Genomic DNA, 24,383 nt, shown 5'->3' with positions numbered 1-24,383 from the left:
GTTCCCTATGCAAATCCACAGTGTGCTACTGTCAACTTCTTACTTTCAGAGTGAAGAATGCAGCATTATGTTGGTCTGGAAAGAGTGGTTGCTTTTTTAGTTAGCCGGAAACATGTGCTGCAGATGTTTCAAAGTTCTGGCTTTTAATATACCTTTGATATCTACTATGTCAAGCTGTTAGTTTTGACTCATTCTCCATTTAATGGGGTAGGTTTTATGTATCCTATATGTTGCCATGATAGATTCCTAGGAGCTGAAGTAAACTGGCATAGCTGATCCAGGAGTTTGTGATTTTTAGTGCTGTGGATATTTATTTAAAACAAAAGCTCTTTCTTAAGTTTGCAGTACTTTTTTTTTTTTTTTTTTTTAATCTCAGCTTTATTTCAAAGTGACTGCATAAATTGTAAGACCTGTTTCTCCAGTTGTGTAACCAGGTTATATAGGCCTTTTCCTACAGGAATGGAAACGAATAGAAAAAGACGTTCTTTTTCTAACTTGTTCTGTGGTGGGGTTTTCTGTTAGTTTTGCTTTGGGTTTTTTTTTTTTTTTTTTTTGAAGGTTGGAGTGTTCTTTTTGGTACTCTTTACTTCTTACTTGCAAATGTGAAGTTCGCTGAAGCTGACATTCTGAAGTGTTACACTTCAGGATTGCCAAGAATATTTGCGCTAACTGCCCAGATAGCTCTAAACTGAGTGTAATGAACACACACACACTTTTCCTGGAGAGGTGGAAACAGCAAGGTGTGCATATAATGCAGAACAGAACGAATCTCTAACTGTGTAGAATTATGAATGGCATAGCTGCTAGCATGCTTCTCAAATCCAAAGTGGGAAGTTTCTTACCTACCAGGAAGTCCATATTATTTTTGAGTGCCCTCATGTTGAACTCGGTGTGGTTGTTGATGAGACCCCATAAAGAATGATGTCCACAGACGTGCACAGACACCACAGTCATCAGTTAACCACAGGCTCCCCGCACTGGGAATAGAACCTCAGACCTTCGCCTCCGCAAACACAGCTGCTCATCTGGCCTGGGCTTTGTAGCCAGCAGAGGGAACTGATAAACACTCTCATAGGGCTGCTTTCTGTGTTTTTTCTAACCAAGAGAGGGCACTGATTCTCACTCCTTTTGAAAAGGGTCCATTTAATGTCACCCCTCAACAGTTTCACCTGCCATTCAGGAAGCAACAAACTTATATTGATCTTGCTTTTGCTGTAAAATATGGACTTGCATGAAGTTCTAATCAGCTAAAAATGTCCCAAGACTAAATAGTGGTATTAATTCCCTGCAGTGCAATTATGAGACATTAAATTCATTACACATCAAGACAATTACAGAAACACATCCAACATTTCAGGAGGGCAGGGAGAGCAAGCATAGTTGTTTACTGGTAAGTACAGAGAATAGGCACAGTTATTGCTCAAGACCCACAAAAGGCTTCAGAACCAGGACTCATCGTTATCTTTTTGAACATATACAGCTCCACAACTTTTGCTGGGATTTCTGTTTGCAGAGGGAAAGCCACAAAAAAGGCAGCACCACTTACACAAAACTCTAGAAAGTGTAAGTGGCAAAAATAAGAAACCTTTGTACAGTTAAGTACAGCTGTTTGCTGTTTTTTTAACAGGCAGAACTACCCCTAATGTTTTTGTCTTGTCTTGTTCCTCACTACATCACCTCCACTGAACCCTTGCTCTTTTAGAAATATGACAGTAGTGAAAATTAAGAATTATCTCCCTGTAGAAGGAAAGAACCCACAGCTTACAAAAGTCAGATCAGTCAGATGTTGCCCATAATTTCTGGTCCACAGCAATGGATCTCTGCTTCCTCAGCCTGCCAAGAGTGGGTCGGTCTCCTTTAACCACAGAGCGTAAGAAAGAGATGAGCATTTGTTTATTTGTTCAATTGTTTATTTACTCCATCCAAGAACGATTTATTTGTAAATCCTGTTAAGGCGTCTGTAAAGGGTCTCAGGAAGTTTGAAAGTGTTAGGAGTAAATGCCCTTTCTCAAGATTTGTCACTGGAATGTTTAGCCCTAAAAAGTCATGCAAAGACAGAGCAGCTACAAAGGGGTGGACTTCATAAGGCTGAATACAAAATGAAGTATGGGATTAAAGTGCTGGCCTGGAAACCAGAGGAGCTAAATCTGACACTCTATCATGAATTTTCACTGTGACCATGAGTAAAATATTTTATATATTTAGTGACAGCATGGCCAGGGGAAAACATAATCTCGCCCTACAGAGAAGTGTGAAAATGAATTCCTGTAGGTAAGAATTTCTCCCAAGCAGTGGTAGTGGCAGAACTATGCATAGATAAGCAGACAGCGATATGTTTATCCTCTGTTTCTATGTATCTAGTCTAGCACTTTAGACAGCACTGGGAGTTACACTAGTGGCTTAAGTAGATATTACTGCCCTAAATAAACACCTAAAAAACCTAAGTGTAACTGCCAGGAAAAGTGGTTTAGCATCCCTGCTTAACACTTAACTGGTCTGTGGCTGAAAAAATGAATATAGTCTCTTTACCTTTATTATTTTTAAATGTTATGATCATTACTCAAAAATTCTGAATTCCTTGTTCTCCCAGTGAGTCCCCTTTTCTTCCTTTAATTCAGGCTGCAGCATTACTTTTAAATTGCAGTATTTTTATTTTAATATCAGTGTGCTTTGATCTTGTAAAAAGGAGTTTCAGATCAGCACAGAGCTCAATAAATGCATTCCTCATCATCTGAGTTCTCTTGGAGACCTGCTGGCTGCAGTTTCCCTTCATGCCCTGCTGCAAAGTGATGCTAAGCTGAATTATCTACTCAGCCTAAGAGAGAAATTGCTCAGAGGAGATTCTGTTCTAAATTAGATTAATTCCTTTGAATAGAGTTTTCTTAATATGTCCTGCAATCCATTTTTCAAATGCCAAAACATTACATTTCACAGCAGGCTTTAATAAAAGGTATTTTGTTATATACACATTTCCTGTGGCAAATGCATTATTTATTTTTTTCCCTACGAAATTTGCTCTATTAAAATTTTTGATTTATCTGATAGAGTAAAATTCTGTGTGAACAAATGAGATTTTACTGCCACACTGTAGACCTAAATTCTGTATGCATTGAACTTAAAATCACACATCTGTGTTTTGCAACAGGGGTGTTTTTGGAAAGGGGAGGTTTGCTGTAAAAATCAGATGTTAACTAAGAAATAAAATTTTGTAGGTCAGAGTTAGTGCCAGTTATGAGGAAAACCATTGGGCTCTATTCCTGTCTTCCATGGGCAATTGATATGAACTACCTGGATGTAAAAACAGCTTGACTGTAAGGTTGCTATAGAAAGCACTGTACTTTGTTCTTTGAATAGTTCAATTTATTTGGGTTTTGGATTTTTGTTGTTTGGGTTTTTTTAAAGATACTTATGTAATCTTGCAGGCAAATAGCTGAAGGCAATGTTTTCCTTTCCCCACTAGTTAGAATAGATAGCATATAAAATACAGAAAAAATCTTAGATACAGTATGCAGAAAAGGCTACTTTGAGCAGAGTTCTGCTGTTATACAGTGCTATAGCTTAAAATATTGCAGCTAATGTGAGTACAGTTAGATGTGGACGTAATTCTTTTTTAGAGAAGACTTTCTATTTTTGAAGACCAAAAAAGGCAATTAGACATTAAGAAGAGAATATCACTATTTAACTGAAGAATGTATTATGTATTGACAGTGTTAACTGCTTGCTTTTGGTAGCTCATGCTTTCCTCTCTGAGCACTGGGGAGAGGCATTCTAGGATTAGGATTTCTGTGGTGGAATTTCTTCAAACAGGTGACTGACTGTGTGTTAAAAGCGCACTGACTCACACAACGTAAGAAACTGCTACTGGTCACTAATAGATTCATCTCGGTGAGGATGGATAGATGCACGGATGGGAATGCAAATACAGTTTTGAAACCACTTTTAAATGTTTTAACTGTTCAGTAGCTATCTCTGAGGCACTTAACTATTCCTTCCTCTAATGCTAGAAATGCCTATCTAGGAAAACTGTAGATAACATATAAACAAGCTGATCTAAAAGTTTCATAGAGACACAAGGTCTGTTGTTCCAGGAAACAGAACTTTGCTTGTAAAATACGTATTTTAAGCATATTTGGTACCAGATAATGAATTCCATCAGTCTTATTACTGTGCTTCTGTGAGGGCTTAAGTTCCATCACACTTTTTTTAAAGGCAATGAAGATGCACTTCAGTCCCATGATTGCCTCAACCTGGCTAGTAAATGGTATTAGCAATAAAACACAACTCCTTCCTTAAATTAGCACTAAGCATTGTCTTTTCCTCAAACAGAATTTAAGGAAGCTTTACAGTGAAATTTTTTTTATAACTTTGACTGGACTGAGAAGGAGACTATTAAGAGGGATAATAAATTGTTATAATTGGTCTGGGTATACTAATCTCTTCAAAATCAATCAGAAAGGGAGAGGAGAGCTTTTCCCAGCCACAGTGTTTCCCAGTGAGATCTGTTTTTATTTCATTGCTAAAACAACAGACTGTTACTAACTTAAATGTCAGATGACACTACATCTGAAAAAAAAAAAAGGCGGGGGGGGAGCCAGCACCACCCAGCAAGGCAGTGCTAGAGTTCACATTAAGACTTCCTCACAATAGCTGGTTAGAACAGAAACCTGAAGTAGCAGTAATCTTACCTTGAGTACACAAGATCCAAGGAGAGAAGATCACTGGCTCAAAACAGTGGAGGACTGAGAAAGTGCTCTGATCTGCTGCTGGTAGCATGCACTTGGCTTTTATGTGCAGGTGGGAGGAGCTGCTCCCTACGGTAGGTGGGCAGTGAGGATAGCAGGCAGACAGCCTTCAGAAGGCATTGTAGAGTAGGTTTTTGCTCTTTGGGGACAGAGAGAGGGAGGAAAAGCAAGCTGGATGGCATTTACATGAGAAATAGTGTTGGATTTATTTGCTGGGTGGGTGGGGGGGGTTCTGTAAATCTGTAGTTAACTAAAGATTTTCTACTGTATTTATTTTTCTAATTCTGAATATCTGAATTATTCCAGTTGCAGTTACAATGTTACTAGGTCTCACATTGTCTTTTGGAAGGATTTTTGTAGCAGTGAGATACTAATGCAAAGTCTTTATCAGAAAGGTCAGTGTTTCCCTTTCTGAAAAGGCATAGCTATGAAGAATCAGCCCCTTGATCTTTGAAGTTGTCTGTTTTCTCAGGGATTGAACTTCCTTTATATTCCAAATGTCTTCTACATCTCAGCTCCAGAACCCTCCTAAGTTTCTTTTTTGCCGAGCCACACAGCTTTTTCTTGACACAGCTGTAACATGTTCCATCTACACACTGACTTTCTAGCAGTTTAGTTTAGAGCAGTTTTATTGTTCACTGTGTTTGAGTTCTAAACAATTTTCCCAACTGGTATTCTCAAAAGGCAAATGTAGCCAAAAAGACAAACCAGTAGGAATATGCATTCCTGGTGGTTTCTGTGTAAAATCATTCATTGTTCATTTTAACTCATTCATTGCTTTCCACTCAGATGAGTTGATGGCACAAATTCCAGACACTGGTTCCTGCAGGTGAAACAGTTGTACCCATCTCAAATACACTAATTCTCTATTTCCACATCTTCCTGCATGAGGCATCTGGGCCTGCATTATTTTCCATAATACACGAGTAAATCCTGTGTCATATTGGAACATTTAGTGAGTGGAGAAAGCTGGAAAGATAGAACAGGAAGGGGAGAGCAGTAGTGTGCAATTAAGGGAGATTCTAGAAGTGCATCCTGACTTAAAATCTGGGAAGGACCAGGTAGAAAAATGAATGAGTATCTTAGTTACAGAGTTGAGATAAGCGAGTTTGTAGCAGAGCTTGTGGAGATGAGATACGATATCTACTGCATCTTTCACAAAAGGGCCAAACTGATAACTGGTTAAGGAGTTATACTTTAAAAAAAAAAAAAAAAAAAAATCAGTAGTGAGTGAGTTGATCAGAATATTCTTAGTTACATATGACTTTATTTGGTCCTGTCTTTTTAGAAAAAGGCTTACAGTCAAGCACCCATCAACTTGGATGACAGTGTTATGTAGCAAAAGAAGCTGCATAACCGTGGTGATGTAGCCTCTGAGATTTGGAATTGTCAAGCTGAAAAGGATTGGTTAAATTGCTAGTGTTTCTCACAGGTATTGATTTGCTGTTGGCTAGGGCATTTTCTACATTATTGCAACTAATTGGGAAAAGAATTCATGTTATTTTGTTATTTCTGCAGCACTCAAAGTATTTTTACAGTTCTCATTAAGGAATGAGTTTCTGCTGTGCAGAGATTACAGCATGCTTTTAGGAAAGCTACACGAAGTAATTAAAACATGGGAATAGGAAAAGAAAGGATACCACTTACTGCAATAGGCTTATGTAATTAGTTCAGTTATGGCACCTGGTAGTGGTTCAACTGACTAAATGATGCACATAAAGTGGTATTCTTCTCAGCTACCATCTAAATAATCAGATGATTTTGTACTTGGACAAATCTAGGTTGAGAATTTTCAGAAATTAGAGAGTAAACAGATACCCATGTCCTTATGTGATGATTAAACTGCTCTCCTGTCTCAAAATTGCTCAGCTTTCTGTAGTCCCCTTCTAAAAATCAGTGCATACTTCTATAAACTCCATACCTTCAAGAGATCAAGTTCTCTTTTTTATTTTCTTGGGAAGAAACGTTTACATGTAAAGGACTAGCTGTATGTTGATATATTTTTGTTTGTTTTTTTAACTCCTGACCATAAGCTGCAGGTGCTAAGCACCACTTCAATTCTCAGAAGTGAGTCAGTACTCTTCCCTACTCCATGGGTTGTGTGCCCTGATCATGTGTCCTACTGTTCTGCAGACTCAAGGATAGCCTTACCCTTTAATACTTCTAGAAGAGAATAATTAAAGAAGTTTTTCTTATCTCCTTCCTTTGGGGACTCGTAAAGCAGTTACAAGTGTTTAATAGACCTACCAACACATAACATGGATAAAAAGTATTAGACCTATATTAATGATTATTAAAGCAGCATCATGATGCAATTATATGGAGGATTACCTGATGAGGTTACAACATTATGCAGAGACTTCATAGAATTATTAATTCTCTGAGTTGGAAGGGACACACAAGGATCATCAAAGACCTACTCCTGCCCCCACACTCCCAAGAGTCACACCATGTGCCTGAGAGCATTGTCCACACACTCCTTTAGCTCTGGCAGGCTTGGTGTTGTGACCACTCCTTGCGGAGCCTGTTCCAGTGCCCAACGACCCTCTGGGTGAAGAACCTTTTCCTGATACCCAACCTAAACCTCCCCTGACACAACTTCAGGCCATTCCTTTGGGTCCTGTCACTGGTCACCACAGAGGAGAGACCGGTTCCTTCCCCTGCACTTGCCCTCGTGAGAAAACTCCCCTCGGTCTTTTCCAGGCTGAACAGACCAAGTGACCTCGGCTGTTCCTCATACGGCTTCCCCTTAAGGCCCTGCACTGCTTCATTACCCTCCTCTGGAAGCTCTCTAACAGCTTTATATCCTTCTGATATTGTGGCACCCAGAGCTGCCCCCAGCACTCGAGCTGAGGCCACCCCAGTGCAGAGCAGAGCAGGACAATCCCCTCCCTTGCCCGGCTGGCGATGCTGTGCCTGATGCCCCCCAGGACAGGGTTGGCCCTCCTGGCTGCCAGGGCACTGCTGACTCAGATTCAGCTTTCCATTGACCAGGACCCCAGGGATCCCTTTCCACAGGGCTGCTTTCCAGCTTCTTGTTCCCCAGTCTGTATACACAGCCATGGTTGCCCTGTCCCAGGGCCTGTGGGTTTCTGGTCCCTGCAACACTTATCTTCTGTAATGAGACTTGTAGTAGATGAAACTTCACCAAAATATCTGTGAGAAATTTGAATTAGGTCATCATATGATCAACTAGATTTCAGGGCACACTGTGAGGCTGGACAGTAAATTCAATGTGGACACATGGCAGGAAAGGTTGTCATGTTCCTATGACCAGGAGTGATGTCCAAACATTCAGTTTCCAACTGCCTTTTAAAAATAAATATTTTTTCAAGAAGATCCTTCAGTGCTCTAACCCTCTTGCTTCATTCTTGCTTCATTCTTGCTTCAGAATATCTGGATTGGTTTGCCATGAGCTTCAAAGAATTGTTTGAGGTGGCCTGTCCTTTCCAAAATCTGTATCAGGTACTTGCTTTACTTGATGGTAGGGCTATACCCATAGTGCAGAACAGAACTGTTAGAAAGGGAATTAACGAAGTATTCAAACTTGGTTAGATGGTTTTATCACACTTTTGAGAACACTGCACATTTTCTTTTCAATGTGTCTTCTAATAAATTTGTTTAGTAATAGAGTATTCTATTAAATAAAATTAGTTCTGGCATACAAGGTGTATGGCAACGAGCAATTATTAATATCATCCTTAAGAGACGGGTTAAAACTATAGCTGTACAACTGAATGCATTTCACTCTAGGTCTTTTAAAAGGAGATAAGCCAAAATTCCTGCATTTGTTCCATAAAGGAATTGATTACTCTCAGTTTGCCCTGAATGTGACAGAGCTGAAATAATGTGGCCTAGTGTGTTAGCAGTGGAAAGAATCACCATGGATAGATTGGGATGTTGAACCTTTGGAAATAAATGGCCATTTACGTAGCATCACAGCAGTAGCTTGGGTAGGTGGCTACTTGCTGCTTGACAATATTATCAGAGGAGGAGGGTCCCCAAACAGTTGGATAACATGGTGATGGCAGAAGATAAGCTCTCAAGATCAAGGTGTCAACGTTGTTTTTAAACACAACCCAAAAAAGTATTGAGAGACCTCCTAATATAAAGTGAGATAACATAGGCAATAGCAACTTGTGAGGTAAAAGTTAAAACTTCCAAATTTCAGCTGTAAATGTAAAAAATTTGTGATTCAGGGAAGAGGAAAACATTTCAGAGTTTTGTTTTGATGGTTGTTAATAGAAAAACGTTCTTTCTGAACAGCCTAAATTTCTGTTACCCTATGCAACCCTCATGTAAATGTATTCTTCTTTGCATCTTATTTGACTGTAGGACTGTAGGACTGTAGGACCACAGACACACACAATGTCTCCATTTCACCAGTGGTATATTTTATTAACCTGTGGTTTCAGGCAACGTTCTGTCCTCTGTCATGCTTCCCATCATTGTAAGTTTTATTCAAAGTCTTTCCAGCAAGTTTGCCTTTTAAAGAATTAAATGTGACAGTATTGCAGTTTTTATAGAGTATTGTTGGCTGGTGGTTTTTATTTTAATAGTAGATTCATATACTTAGAGGAGAGAGTAATGGGAGAGAGTGAACAGTTCTCAAAAGTTTTCTCTGCATGATACTGAGAATCTGTCTGATATTGCCTTTCAGATTTTTATCTGTAGATTAGTGCCCGTCAGATGGTCTGGCTACAAAACCACTGTATGCCATCCAGTGTAGGATACAGAATCAGGATACATTCTGAAAATGCAGATCTTGCATTGTAGATGAGCATACACCCAGAGCCTGGCTGCGTGTGGAGGAAACACATGTCTACCTCAAACAGTGTTTACTCCAGTATTACAAGGTTCATTCTTTAGCACATAATCTGATAGAGGCAGAACTGAAAAAAGAAAGACAAAAGAATTGATACAGACCATACTGTAGCTGTAACTAATGCCATTTTGGATGTCTTCTGTTATGTCCACCAGTGAAAAGGGAATGCAGCCCAAAGCTGTTAGTATCAGTTCAATCAATCCAGCCTACGAATGCATCATTTATCTCCTATATTTACTAAATTCCTTTGTCTGTGTGTCAGCTCTGGAATTTCCACTGGGATTCTCCAGCTGATGTTGATGCTTGCCATACCAAAACGGAAAATAAAGATAACATATTTTTTTAATGGAGCAACTCTTTGCAGTGTTAACTTAAAGACTGGCAGTTTTTCTGGAAGGTGTATGATACAGCATTGGCCAAATTGAACATAGAAAAGCTGTGAGCTCACTGACTGGGGAAGCAATTCTGCTAAAACTGGGAGAGTCTTGCTAGACAGCAAACTGAATGTGAGCCAGTTTGTGGCAGCAAAGAAGGACAGCATTATCTTGGACTGTAATAACAGGAGCACAGCTGGTAGCTTGGGAAAGCGATTATCCCCCTCTACTCAGCACTTACTAGGCCATTTTTAGAAGATCATGTCCAGTGTTGAGCCTCTTGGTGCAAGGAAGATGCCAGTGAACTGGGTCAGGGTAAGTGGGGGGCCACTGACATCATCTCCGGGGCTGCTGCACGTGCTCTTGGAAGCAAGGCTGCAGGAATGGGGCTTGTCCAGCCTGGCAACAGTTGGGTTTGGGGGTCTGTCAAGCAGCAGCCTCCAGTACCCATGGGGAGGTTATTAAGAAGGTGGAGACAGGCTCTTCACGGTGCTGGAAGGACAACTGAGAGCAGGCCTAAGCTGAAAGAAAGGAGGGTGTGTCTGGACACAAGGAAAAGCTTCTTCCCTTTAAAAGCAATCAGGCAGTGGAACTGGTTGTTGGTGAAGCTGTGCAGGCTCCATCTTTGGAGGCTTTCAAGAGCCAAGTGGATAAACCTTGAGCATCCTGGTCTGACTTCATGACTGACCCTTCCTCAAGCAGGGATTGATTCAATTAAAGATCTTCTAAGATTCCTAATTATGCTGCATTCCTATGCTATTGTACACTGAGCAAGTTTCCACTCAGGTGATTGTACAAGAGTTCAGATTAGATGTGTGTCAGTTCATCTGCATTTCAGAAATTGGGACACTGGCCCAGAGGATGAGCAAAGCATAAATTGTCCCTACATTCAAATCTAGGGTTTGTCCATTCCTGAGAAGTAACCAAGATAAAACAGAGAAGTCATAACCTTTAACATATGATTGGGGATTAAATAAGACTTGTCTTCAGTTCCACCAGAATGTGCTTGGTGGCAGTATTATGCATTCTGTGTGTGCATTTTGAATATTTTTCTTTTAAATAAGCTTCCTGAAATTGTATTTAATGAAGCCAAGTGGCACACATTTTGTCTGTAATATATGTTCTTTTAAAACTTTCTGCCAAAAGATTGTATAGGGTTTGGGGTTTTTTTTTTAATTTTAGAAAGATAATTTGTGCCCTGTTTCAAATGAAATATAGCATCCTTGGGAAAATATATTTATGATCAAAGGAAATACTTGGCTCAGTGACACTGAAGTTAAAAAGGGAATCAAGCAGAACTTGAATAAAAATGTTCATGTTTTCTAATCCATCTCTACCACATGGGTCTTATGCCTTATCTCACAGATATTGCTCACTTCGTAACTACACAATTAATGAATTTTGAAATAATACACTATTTTGATATCCTAGTTAACATCATTAATAAATTATTTTCCCTTCTGCACAAAAAAAAAGCTGTATAGAGACAGAATTAAATTTTTCATGTTCATCAATGTTCAAACTGCCTAATATTATGAGAAAATCACTAAACAATAGCAGTTTGATTCCAAACATCATAACAATTTTTTTCTTCAGGACTGGGAAAAACGTAGTTTCATTGCATATTTAGTCACTGACAAAAATAGATCTTGTAGCAACAACCCTCATTTTCTTCAAATTGCATCAAATTTTAGTGTTGGGGGAGACACAGTACTTTTTATTCTAACTCCTGAGAGTGTTGTGTGAAGGAAGCAGGCCAGCTTCTGCTCTCAGTTGTACTGTGGAAAAATAGGAGCTTGAGCAGAGACATGGTTTGCACTGCTCACAGATTCTGCTAGAGCTGCTTTTCAATCCTTCATTCTATTTCAGTCTTCTTCCTTTGCTGTAATAGATCAGAGCATGGCCTATGGAGTGTTTAGCAGAGAGCCTGTCAGCTCAATGACATTTGCAAATCTTTCACCAGTTCCGTTATTTTTATTATATATTAGGTTGCAATCAGTTAAGTTGCAAGTTACTGATTTTGGTTCACAGTTCAGTGTTTTCATTGCTCTCTTTTAGAGACATTAAACAATGTTAATTTGTTCCTGAGAACCATAGGCTAAAATGAAGTTCTAACAGGGTTTTTTTCCCCTACTTTAGTTTTCTTCCTGCCCTCCCACCCCCCCTTTTTTTTAAGAACAAAGTACTTTAGTGAAGTTCTAAAAGAGCAGTCAACTCTGGAAACAAGTCCTCTGAGTTCATATTAGCAAGATGATGAAGAAGACATGAGTGCTCTGTCCAGCTTGTGTCTCTGATCTTTCACAGGAAGCCACTGAAATCATTGCTACTGGGCAGCAGCTACATCAAAAGAAGTTCTGATGTGGATGAAAAGTTTCTCTGACATTGCTGGTGAACAGATACAACACCCACATAAATTTCAGCACTCTTAAGATTTTTCAAAGTGTTGGTTTATTACTGAGTAAGAAATTTGCTTGCCACCATGTTCACCAGGAGGAGAAAAGGAATAAAAAATGAATGCTTCATGACACATCAGCATTTCTGCATGCATTCCCAAATTGATACTTTGATCTCTTTTTTTGCCATGGCATTTCATCTGGAAAAAAACCCTCTTTTCTTGTGAACATTCAAAACATTACCTTGAAACGATGAATAGAAAATGGTCATATCTGTATATTATATTCTGGACAAAGGCCTTTTCCTAATTGTAGAAATTCAGACAACTCTTTAAGTTCATAACAATTTCTTTGGTTTTATAAACTTGTCTCATTTTGCATGATGGATACATTCTCATACTGTTCATATAGATGGAGTCAGATCAGTATTTACTATTTTTATTTAATCTATCCAAAGCTTTAGGTAGCCTTAACTAATGCATTCAGTAATGTTAGACCAATGACAGGACAATAAGTTCACCACTTGCTTAACCAAGACCTTTTGCATTTAAGATGGTGCTAGTAAGCTTGTTTTTCACTTGTGTTTGTCTCTTCGAGAGACTTCAGTGGCAACCAAGCAACAAACCTGCAGAAAGGATTTTTCAGTTTTCCTCATCTCCAATCCCCCTTTTCTCTAGGTATTAAGAGGAACTTTGGTAAAAGGAAAGAACATTTCATGTTCTTTCACAGAATTTTTCTCCTACTGTGGACCAATTATATCAATGTCGGGGGGATGAGGCATCCATAATTATCTTATCTTTTTAATAGCAGTGTGCCTCCACTGCCAGAGAGGGAGAGTAATGCATCTAGTACAGACCCTACATTGTCCTATGGGAGATACATAGACTTATGCTATTCTAACAATGTGTCTCTTTTGCACTAGAATACTTTAAGACTCTTTATCAAACTTTATAGTCCTATCTCCATGTCAGAACTCAGTGTTATAAATTTTTTTAAGTGTAGAGAACTTGACATTGTTTTATTTCTGTGAGTGCTCAGTTCAGGGTTTATTTTACAGAAGTACAAGGACTTTTCTAGCATCTATCATTCATGCACTTGCAACAAGAAAAGGCAGGCTGAACTACTGAAGCTTTAGCTCTCAGCATAGTGTGTTATGTGAAAGCCTTTCTACTCCATCCAAATGCAAAGGCCCTTCATATCTTAAAGCATTTATTTCTATTTATGTTGGACTGGATGGAGTGAACAAGTGTTACTTCTTTTCAAGCAGTTAAATGTTTGTATGTTACTGTTAACATTTGAATAAGCTCTAAGCCAAAATCATTTTGTCCCATAGACATCAGATGAAGTTTATGTGAATTAAAGAAGATTTTTATTTGTATATTTTTGGTTGGGTTTTTGTGTGTTGTGTTTTTTTCTGTTTTTCTAAACTGATGGAGTCAGTTCTCTGTAGCTCCGTTAGGCTTCCCAGCAACAGTTCCAGAGTAATTCCTCCCAGAGATCTTCAGAAATGAACTGCATGTACACAGTTGACTGTAGAAGGAAGTAGTTTGTTTGGCAAGTCAGCTGCTGCTTGACAACTCTGAATATTCTTACCATGCAGCAAAGCTGAGGTAGCTCTGAACAAAGAACCGCTCAGGGAAGAGAAATTTGGTGTAAAATGCTGACAAATGTGCTATCCAGCATGTCTGTGCCATGGTTTATCACAATTTTGCCTCATAAAATGTTGTTTAACCAGATATCCATTCCAGAGAAGCTCTGGGGTAAGTCCTTTTTCACTTTTTGGTTTGGATAGTCAGTGGAAGTCAGAGATGCTGGAAATAACTTTCTCATAGGCTTCTCTCTACTTTTCTGGTGCTGGAGGAAATACCATGACTGCATTCTTTCTCAGGCTGTTATGACAAGTAGTTTTGGATGAGGAGGACATTGTTATATGTACTTTGTTAATGATTTGGAACTATCAGCTGGTTTCCTCCATAATTTTTCTTTAAGAACATTTTCATATTAATTTGTTTGTGTAATATTACAGAAGAAAGAAAATCACGACATAGTCATGTGCTGAGCTCTTCTTCTGTTGGCATCTCAAAGATAAGGCGTGCTGGGGAAAGAACACAGAATCACAGAATGGCTTAGGTTTGAAAAGACCTCTGAGGTCATCAAGTCCAACCAGTACCCCAGCACTGCCAAGCCCACCACTAAACCCTGTGCCCAGGTGCCACATCTACACATCTTTTAAATACCTTCACGGATGTCAACTCAGCCTCTTCCCTGGGCAGCCTGTTCCAGGACATGACAATCCTTTCCATGAAGATTTTTTTCCTCATAACCAATCTAAACACATTTGAGGCACAATTTAAGGCCATTTCCTTTGATCCTATCACTAGTTACCTGAGAGAAAAGACCGACCCCTACCTCACTTCACCCTTCTTTCAGGCAGTTGTTGAGAGTGATAAGGTCCCGCTGAGCCTCCTTTTCTCCAGACTAAACATCCCTAGTTCCCTCAGCCACTCCTTGTAAGGCTTGTGCTCCAGACTCTTCCTCAGCTCTATTGCCCTTTTCTGGATATGCTCCAGCACCTCAACACCCTTTCTGAATTTAGGGACCCAGAACTGGACACAGAAATTGAGGTGTGGCCTCACCAGTGCCAAGCACAGAGGGACAATCACTGCCCTGGTCCTGCTGGCCACGCTATTCCTGATCCAGGCCAGGATGCCATTGTCCTTCTTGGCCACCTGGGCACACCCTGGCTCATGTTCAGCTGCTGTTGACCAGCACCCCCAGGTTCTTTTCCTCTGGGCAGCTTCCCGGCCACCCTTCTCCCAGTCTGTAGCATGGGGTTGTTCTGACCCAGATGCAGGACCTGGCACTTCACCTTATTGAACCCCATACAATTGGTCTCAGCCAATCAATCCAGCCTGTCCAAATCCCTCTGCAGAGCCTTCTTACCCTCCAGCAGATCAACACTCACTGACTTGGTGTTGTCTGTGAACTGACTGAGGGTACACTTGGATGTATTTTGAAAACACAGTCATGTTGCCTGAAGCAAAGGAAAGTTTTTAGTGTTTCTTTAATTATGGTAAACAACAGAAATCGATGAAGTTGCAGGCAACTTGGAGGCTATGTAATGCACTCTTTTTTTAATGTAGTCTAGGTTTGTCACAATTTGCTTAAAATTGTTTTAAAGTTTCTTACCACTTTTTGTCTTACACTCTGATTCTTACTCTCAAACTCACTTCCTCTGCCCAGTAAAAAACATTTTATTTTTTTCTTCCCTCTATACTGCAGGTGGTGAACTAGTACAGTAAGTACTAGCAAAAACCACAGTGTGGCAAGAGCAAAAAGTGATTTCATTTATTTTTTCATGGTGTTCAGTTCATGAGGACCAGTTTCCATCAGGTCTTTCCAAGCTGTGTCTCTGTAGGCCAACTTTATGATTCTGGAACAGCAAATTTCAGGGTGAAGTTCATGAGAACTAGCGAAGAGGTGGACTTGATCAAAGCTTCTGACTATGGAATAATCCACAGAGGGAGACAAGACAGAGCCAACGTCAGATAACACTCCAGAAATTTGCTGATCCTGGGGTTTTTTTCATAACTTTTTTTAAGAGTTCACAACTTTCCAAAATTACAGCTTGAAGATTCAAATATGGCTTTACTTCAGAGATGTCTTACTAATTTCTTTTCTTATTTATTCTTTTCTTTGTGCTCTTTTTTGTTGGGGGTTATTTTTGTAAATAAGATCCCTACGATGGGTCATAGTCCCATTGCGGAAGTTGCTAAAATTTTCGTAAACTTTGCTAACAAATTTATTGATCTCTTACATTAAAAAAACTCCCTACAAAATACTATAAGGGCAAATGTGGAAAAGGCACTGTGCAGTCCAAATATATTTGCTCAAGTAAAAGTGTTTCAGGCTTTTTTGTATAATTTTTGTATAATATTTAGGTTCTGTAGATATTCTGCCAAAAAACCCTAACATTAACATACCTATATAATATTCATTGTCAATCAAAAAATAAGGCCTCATGTACAAATCTGAGCTCATGTTCCTTCAGCATATTTTTTTCCAGACTTCTGAGAAGAGGGAAATAGGAGGATCCTCAAGAGATTTTTTTTTCCTTCTTTGACTGAACTTGGGATCTTTAGGAAAGGGAACAGTGTATATTCCAAGCGTGACTGTCTGGTAGAGGAACTTCCAGCATATGTATTAATTTATTTACTTAAAAATGAGAGTTGGGAACCAGTCACAGTCTGTAGATTGGCTAGTAAGTAAAATGGGAATGCAGTTATATTTAAATCTGTCATTTTAAAATATATGCACTGTGCACACTGGCTACAGAAGAAGGATCAGGGGCGTTTACTGAATATAAACATTTAACTTTCTTAATGCTCCCAAATAACATTTCATGTCATAGTATTTTCCACATTCCGAAGACAACTGAGAATAAATTATACTATACATGAGGAAAGAATCTGTGACCTTTTAATAAGAATGAACATAGGTTTTGAGTGTTGTTTCCATGTAATTACTTGATTTAGCATTGGGGATTGTGGAGGTTTTTATGTATGCATATATATATATATATATATATATATATATATATATGTAGCTGTGCTTATACTGGGTTGATGCAAAATAGTGAGTCATTAGAGAGGTGGCTTACAGCTCTTAATTTACCTCCCCAACTATTAATGACCCTGCTGTTCCTTAGGTGGAGTATTTTAATTTTTACTCAAAAACTTCCAATGAAACCGTCATGGACTGATATGTGTGCAGCAGTGAAATGGTTCAGTGCATTCCTGTTGATTGATTATTCATTGTCATTCAGTTGGTGCTTACCAATACAGCTGGAACAAAATTAAAGCATAAGATTATGGATATCCAGAGACAAAAAATTAGTTTATTTAAACCAAAAAAGACCAATTCTGGCTTTTACCATCTGAATATTTGGGGTGCCACATTTTCTCTGTTTGCATTTGTTTGTTCACATAACACACAGTACTTTTAAAACATGACACTTTCTGCAAAAAGGTGTTGTTCTACATAAGAAACTATTCTCCACAGAGCTGACAAGGGCCCACTTCAGGCACCCAGCTTCTAAAGATATGATTCTACAGAGGAAGAGGATTTAGAATACAGCAAGAAGAATAATCAGAGCTCTGTGACTTCTTACCTATGAGGAATGTAGGAGAGCTTGAGTAGTTTGGTTGAAAGAGAAAATTTAGGGGGGACACTAAAACCCTTCAGAAGTATGTAAAAGCACATTACAAAGAGAAAAAGGCAAATGAACAAGAGGTCAAAATTTGGATTAACAAAAAGCAGAGTTTGATGTCATGTAAATTCTTTATTTGCAGAAGGATCTCAATTCGTCTGTTTGTGTTGGAACATTTGTACAGTCAACTTTAGAGACTTCTGTGTTGCACTGGGAGTTACCCAGTGTGAGAATCAGTATCAAACACTCTAAATGACATTGCATGCTTTGAGTAGTACTCAGGGCCATTGTGGTTATGAAGATTTTGTGTGCAGTCTATAAAGTGGAACATACATAAAAAGTTACTTAAATAATTTTGAATGCTGATCTGTTCAGGGATCAATTCTGAACTAAAAGGGTCTAAGTTATTCCTATGAACTATCCAGCCACTCTCAGTATTTTTTTTCCTTCTAAATCATTCAGCATTAATATTTACAGGTTTTCCCATGTATTCAATCCTCATGTTTCATATTATTTCTTCTCACATTAATTTCATTTTAAAATGTATGGTTGTTTTCTGCTGTCTCCCATGTCTATCTATTTCTATATGTTTCTGTATGTTTCCAGTTGCCCCTTGTTTCCAGTTTATGCCAGTTGGTAGAGCTGTCAATAAAGAGTAATGTGGTTCTTGGAAAAAGAAAATATGTGCTGAAGGTCTTTCCCAAATTATATTTTAATATATTATAGAAACATCATGCCACTTCACATTATCTTTCAATATCACAGAAATCAGATAAATCCCATAATACTAAGAAGAAAAGAAAAAAAAAAAAAGGCTACAATTTCTAAATGACACTTTCCCCTACTTTTCCATTTCCTTCTTCTTCCTGAAGTGATTTCACCCCTCCAACAAATCAGATTACTATCCTGGTAAATTAATAACATAGATGTTAGGAGAGAAGCTTATTAACCTTCTAGATAGTAAGTTTGATTCCAGTGATGGCACATTGCTGCTTTTAGCAAGAGAAGAAAGCAGGCTTGGTGTGCAAGTCCTGGGTCTTAGCTAATGTGAAGACTTCCAGTAGATGAGTGGGGTACTGAAAAAACAGGCTTTTCACATTAATATCCTAATTATGAGGCATACAGGTGTAAAATGGGGAATCAGGGCCAGTATCAGAAGGAAACAATTATAAAAAATTTTTACAAAACCCTATATTTGTTGCATCCAATACTCTTAATTTGTAAAATAAAGTAAATGATAAACTGCTGTGGTTCAGAGTAAGTGTGTGCATGTGTGTGACTGCTTGTGGAAATCTCTTAGCAGAAAAAGATAAGTTGAACATTTTTTGTTTAATTGAACTGTCTCATGGTTTGTCTGTTGCCAATCAAACATTGGCAAGGGAAACATTTTTTTAAAAACTAAAACTTTTTGCACCTTTGTTTATGCCATAAATTTAGACATTTCTTTAGATAATCCATCTCAACCCCTGTTCAAACTTAGGTTATTTTCAAATACATTTGAACTTCCAGTTGTGTCTGCAGTTCAATTTTTTATTCACTTAAAACTGATGCTTATTTTCTTATTGCTGCCAGAGCCACCCAAAGAATTTGAATTTGAACAACAAGTTTGCCCTATAATTCTTGTGTGGAAGAGACAATGAAGAACTATCATAATTTCCCTGTAACAGTCATGGTTTTATGGGCCACTACTGTAACCCTTCTTGGCTGTCATTTTCTCCAGATAATAATTTGTGGGCCTCACCCAATATCCATTGCTCTCTGGGTGAAATATTCTGGTCTGGGAGGCAAAGTGCAGGGTACCTGCTCCATACATAATTGCAGGCTTGTGAAGTGGCCTGTGACATGTACTCTGACTTACACCTGGAGTTTGTATTTGTGCACAGTGATGTGTATAGAGGCCTGATTAAGGTAGGGGAGGAGCTGACAAAACAAATACTGAGTCAATTAATTCAGCTGAATATAATTTTTTGTGTTGCTGAAAAGCCTCGTAGAGAAAAAAAACTCAGTGCAGGACAGTCATTCCTGACCATCAGGCAGTCAGAAAGAATAGTACACTGGAAAGTTTATTATAAAACCAAGCATACACAAAAATATACACATGCAAGCACTTAGTGTAAGAAAAGCCCTGGCAAGAATCCTAAAAATGTGTTTATGAAATCATTACAATAGTGAAAATGTCACTGAAAATATAGTTAAACCAGTGAGTATTTAGAAGAGAGAAAAATACTTGAACTTCTGTACATTTGGGGTATTTGCAGAGCTTCTATTTGCAGTGCAGGTACACCTAGATATGAATTCTCACTGCTGAGCCTGAAGCACAGAACTGAGCGTGTAAGAAAATTATATTTAAGGGCAATATAAGATTTTTAGTAAGGGGGATGATGTAATATTGTGGCACAATTACAAAATAAATAGTGTTTTACACTTCTCTGAGTGTACTCTGGCTTCTCAGTGGGCCTTGCTCTGGGCATAACCATGTGTCCCAGTTGCTGGGGGACTGGGGATAACAGGGCAGCATTTCCCAGCTTGTCCAGTTTGGCTGTGAGACCCTTGACTGTTGGAGGAGGTAGGCCTGTCACTAGGGAACCACCTTAGGGCACTTGGAAATGTTATTTGTTTTATCCTTTTCACGTGTGCAGGAAAAACTGTAGAAAGATTAAGATGTTCATATGCCTATATAGATCTTGTACCTTCATCCTTCCTTGCCTGCACTGAAATATCTTCCATGTCAGAGATTCCATGTCTGTTTAAACCTCTGAGAGCCTGATGCCCTACACTGAGCTACAATTTCCTAGCCCCAACACAACAAATGGTTGTAAATGGTTAGAGGGAAAAGATGACTTTTTCCTTGTGTCTGAATGCCAGAGATGCCACCAAGCAAAGGCATCAAGCTGACCCTTCTTGCAGAAAGACTAACTAGGCACTCTGTGTCTTCTGGGTAAGAAATAGAAATACTCTGCATTCTTTTCCTTCTTGGTCTAAAATAGCCCATAAAGGAAGATTTTCCAGGCCCAGTGTTTATAAAAACCTGGAGAGGATTGAGTGGCACTTAAATCTTTAGATGGTTCTTGAAAGCTGATATCTGGCTCAGTCAAGGTAAATTTGAATTACACTGTATTGACTGTAGCTGAAACTGTGTGCTACATGTGCTAGGGGCAAAGAGGTGATAGAAGGCATGTGTGGTTAGTCTGAGGAAATGAAAATACTTTTCAGAGATCTGATTTCTTTTGCCCCCTTTCTGTAGAATGGGTTGCACAGATTGTGGAATTTCTTTGTCTTGTGTGATAGAATTGCAATGTTGCGGTGGATGTGGAAGAGGGCTTTCTCTGTGAGGTTTCTGTTGTCTTGATAGCTGGATATTAAAGTAGGCTGTTCCCATGCATAATAAACCCTCTGTATTTTATGTAGTAATGAGTATTTTAGCCCAAACCGGTACAAAGTGAAAATAGCTGTGATGTTAATTCCAAATTATATATACAGGAGTGACATGGTAGGTAGGTGTTAAACTCTCCATGATGGATAAATTGTAGTAGGGGTTGTTTGTTGATCATCTCCAAAAGTTGTGCTTTTTCTTATGAGAGAAAAATCCTGTGCATTCTTACATAATAAAAAAGGTAATTTGTAGAATTTTTATTTTAACACAGATTTTGGAGATATGCTTATAAGCAAGAAAAGAGTGAGGGAAAGCAATCTTTTTTCTGAAGTGATGAGTGACAGCCCCCTTTTTTTTTTTTTCAGTCCACTTTCCCAGGGATCTCTTGTCCAAGTGGCCTTACACTTTCCCAAAATAATTTCCTCTGGCCACAAACCAACACAAGAACTTAAGGCAAAAAAAATGTTTCTTAAAAAAAATAGATTCTGAAAGGGTATCTGTTGTGTGATAAAAAATGGAGTTGTATGTAATGATGTTGATTTAGCACTTAGGGCTAATAATTATGTGTTAAAAACATATTATTATGTTAATAATAGTTATGTGTTAAAAACAGATTCTGATTTTTGTATGGCTGCTATAGATTTTTCTTCTGTCTAGATGTATACATCCAGTATGAAGGAAATACCAGATGGAAAGACCTCAGTGATATGTCAGACTTGTTCCCAGCCATATTCTAGCAGTGCTCCATCCCGTCACCATTAGCAGAACCCCTTCCCAAGGTCTCTGGTGGAAGGAAGTGGCACAGTTCAGGGCTTGCTGGCCCCACTGCTGTTTACTTACATGGGAACAGCAGCTGGTCCAGTAAACAATATAGGGTGGTGTAATCCTTTCATTCCATTATTTTGATCACTGGCTGTCTGTCACAAGTGTCAAATTCTAAGCCCTCGGTGGGCAGAGGTTGCAGCTGTTGCTTATTTCATCAGCTTCCACAATAGCTGCATCCTCAGTACAGACACGTGCCAGTGGCAAAGGTGAGATTTATGTTTGGGTTTTTTTTCTTTTACACTAATGCCTATGTTCCTTAAGCTAGATGAAGTCCTCTTGTTCTTTGCCTTGTGCAAAAAAAATAGTAATTTGAAAAAAACCATCCCCTTGGAATTTAAAAATCTTGACAGATTTATTAATCTAAATACCTAAGAGCACAGTGATTGCACTCCTTTAGAGATTTGCTACAGAATGAAATAAAACACCCACGTCCCAGCCACTGTTTTCTTGCAGTTGGGGAAGGATGAAGGGAAGGATCTCGTTAGACAGAAAAGAAAGAACTTGTTGTTAGCTACTGATTAAAATAAGAGAGCCAACATTTAGATTTCTCTTCACAAAATTCTGGATGAAGTTGCGTGTCACTGGACTGTGTGTAGTCTCTGTATATCAGCAATGTTAACCTTAAGAACAGCAACAAAACCATTCTTTTGATCAGTTGCTGAATCTGACATAGAAACTTCATTTTTTGAAGATCCAAGTGGACACGAGATTTCATTGCTTGAATTCTCTTTGCCTTCCAGGTTTAGATTTCATATGACCTTGTAGCTTTGTAGGAATGACATCTGTATCCCTTTCCCACTTGTGGAGGGGAAGATGGACAAAGCCTGCTGTCTGTCAGAGCAGGCTGTTTGGAGGAACTGCTCAAGTAAATGTTCAGCAGCATCAGTACAGTGTCAGACTGGTGCATGTGTAGGGCGTAAAATGTGGAAATGAGCCATGTGGCCCTCACACTTACACAACTTTTCTCACTTATATAATCCATCAGTAAACTCGATTAATGAAAGTTTGAATGGGGTAGAGAGGACTTAAACCTGCTGATTACAAGGGAGAATCCATTATCTAAGAAGGGGTGCACATACATCGTGGCTTAGAGTAATTTCTTCCATGTTTAAATAGTGTTCTATTAAAATGTATAATGTGGGTGTTTGCCTGAGCTCCTGACAACAAAATTTATTACAAATTATTCATTTTCTGATAGACACATGCTGCTTTCCATTTAAATTTCCTACAGATTTTATCTTTGGATTCAGCAATGTCCTCATTTGGGCATAAATATCTTTTCCTTTTTAACAAAGAAATTAAACAAGCCAGAGGTGGGGTTGTTTTTTCTGTGCCTAGGCCAGCCATATGATGACAGTAACTTGCAAAATGCCTCAAAACCTCACAGAACATAGACAAGTGATAGTAGTGGGATTAATTTCTAAGTTTGTCTGAAGGGGTTTTTTTGTTTGGTTGTGGTTTTTTTGGTTAGGTTTTTTGTTGTGTGGTGGTTTTGATTTTTTTTTTTCTTTTAATTGATTCATAAAGTAGATCAGGGCCTGTCACTTCCCTGAAAACAGATAACAAACTGAGGGAGGCATGATGATATATTTCACAGATCTGAGCATCTTCCCTGGGGATCTTTCTGCAGTTGTAAGGCATCACTGGAGCACCGTGCTGCAGGAGAACCAGCCAGGGTAGGGCATTGGGAGTTTTCTTCCAGCAAGGAGGCAGACACTGGAAGAAATGCTCTCCGCACACATTCTTGGAATTGTGCAACCACCTTGCCAGGAAGGGAAAATATCTGCAGCTCATGCAATCCCTGCCATCTCTGGCAGACTTATTTTGGTGGGTGTTGTGATGCAGGCTTTTGTTCTCTTAGAACTGGAAGGAGACATTTAAATGATAACTTTTGAATGTGGTATTAAAAAACTTTCAAATAAGTAATTGTTCAGAATAGCTCTTCCAAAAGCAGCTTGCTTTCTTTAAAAATCCCCTGAGACTTTTGTTCTTGTTTGTTTGTTTGTTTTCTTGAATGCCCACATTTCTCCCCCCTCCCCCAAAAGATTCAAAATTACTCTGTAGCATAGCAGAAACAAAACAGTTGTGGAATTCCCCCCAAATGCCTTTTTGTCTAAATCCCAGTGAAAGTCAATGGTGTTGGTGCTCCAAAACCAGTTAATTATTTTAAAAATCCTACCTAAATAAAGCGATCTATCACCTTGGTTTTGCTGAGTAACATTTACAGAGCCCACACTGTAATGGATTGTCTCTTCATTGAAGGAGGAGGATAAAACATTTTTAGATATCTACTTTGAAGGTAGGGGTCATGCCAGTTAGAGCAAAAGTAAGCAGTATTTTTCACTCCAGTGTCTGGTGGATGAGTGAAGTTGAAGATAAAGCTGTGGTGTACAGTCAGCTAGACACTCGTAGCCATGGAGAGATGCAGCAGCTAACTGAAACTAATAAATCTTTTTGTGTTCGACAGTTCTGTCCAAGAAAGTAAAAGGCATGTGGTAACAATGAGTATGACTACATTCATTTTTGTTGTGAGGTTGCAGTTATAGATAGAGTTATGCCATTAGCTGTTTCATCCCCGTATTAGAAATGCAGCAGGGCATGGTGTGAACAAAGCAGTTTCTTTACATGCATAAGTGACACAC

At 38.8% G+C, this 24,383-nt stretch overlaps 1 protein-coding gene and 1 long non-coding RNA gene across 5 annotated transcripts in view; one reads left to right on the top strand and one right to left on the bottom strand.

Moving 5' to 3' along the window:
- COL8A1 (collagen type VIII alpha 1 chain) overlaps positions 1–4,748 on the bottom strand; it is an 88,694-nt gene extending 83,946 nt beyond the window's left edge. For both annotated transcript variants that reach the window (XM_069019407.1, XM_069019398.1), the window contains exon 1: positions 4,686–4,748. The gene's annotated coding sequence lies outside the window, so the exon portion shown is untranslated. The remainder of the gene's footprint in view (positions 1–4,685) is intronic.
- Positions 1–24,383, top strand: part of LOC138112439 (uncharacterized) — a 130,552-nt gene that overhangs the window by 30,147 nt on the left and 76,022 nt on the right. The gene's annotated exons all lie outside the window — the stretch shown is intronic.

Source organism: Aphelocoma coerulescens, chromosome 1, assembly GCF_041296385.1.
Source record: "Aphelocoma coerulescens isolate FSJ_1873_10779 chromosome 1, UR_Acoe_1.0, whole genome shotgun sequence".
NCBI classification, from domain to species: Eukaryota; Metazoa; Chordata; class Aves; order Passeriformes; family Corvidae; genus Aphelocoma; species Aphelocoma coerulescens.
The sequence above is the reverse complement of the archived record's forward strand: the minus strand, read 5'-3'. Positions and strand labels throughout refer to the sequence as shown.